The sequence below is a fragment of the Gasterosteus aculeatus genome, chromosome 3 (genome assembly GCF_964276395.1).
Source record: "Gasterosteus aculeatus chromosome 3, fGasAcu3.hap1.1, whole genome shotgun sequence".
Taxonomy (NCBI): domain Eukaryota; kingdom Metazoa; phylum Chordata; class Actinopteri; order Perciformes; family Gasterosteidae; genus Gasterosteus; species Gasterosteus aculeatus.
Window position 1 is genome coordinate 6,483,861 of NC_135690.1, and position 843 is coordinate 6,484,703.

An 843-nucleotide genomic window follows, 5' to 3' on the forward strand; every position below is an offset into this window, starting at 1 on the left:
TCTTCTGCAATCCTTCTGAAGGAGTGAATTAGTTGGGTGTCATCAGCATAGCTGTGGTAGGAGAAGCCATGTGAGCAAAAATCAATACAATGTAAATTCAACACAAAATGTTTGAACACGGTATTGCTGACAGTGGTAACATCCACGTTACCCTGCTCAGTGAGCCACAGGGGTGGGATGGACTACGGGGTCCGCTGCGCTGTTCGGCGTCGAGGTGGAGCAGCACGCGGCGCGAGGTGGAGGAGCAGGTGGTGCACTTTATTTGGTGCTTCGTTCAGTCATGAAAACCGTCAAACTTTTCCCCCCTAAATATCACGGATTGATGATCTCCACAGATTTCTTTACACTGTCTTGATCAGATCAGAATCAGAAGCCATTTATTGCCGTACAAGTTACACACCGAAGATTAGTATTTGATTTGGTGAATTAGTGAAATATAAGAATAAAATAAAACAAAGTCACAGTGGTGTGGTTGTTATCACTGTCGCCTCACAGCAAGAAGGTCCTGGGTTTTACTCCACCCAGTGGCCTTTCTCTGTGAAGTCCCTGTATCTGCGTGGGTTCTCTCCGGGTTCTCCATGCTCCGGGGATCAGGTTAATTGTGGACTCTAAATTGCCCGTACATGTGTGAATGGTTGTATGTCTCTGTGTCGCCCTGCAATTGGTTGGCGACCAGTTCAGAGTGTACCCTGTCTATCGCCCGAAGTTATTTGTTACAGTGATTATGTGTTGATCTGAGAAAGGAAATTTATTCTGTTGCCAGCTGCTGCTCGTTGCTCATGTCTCCTGTTTCTACATAAACAACATGTGCATTGCCACAAATCAAAAAGTGATAAACCAGAA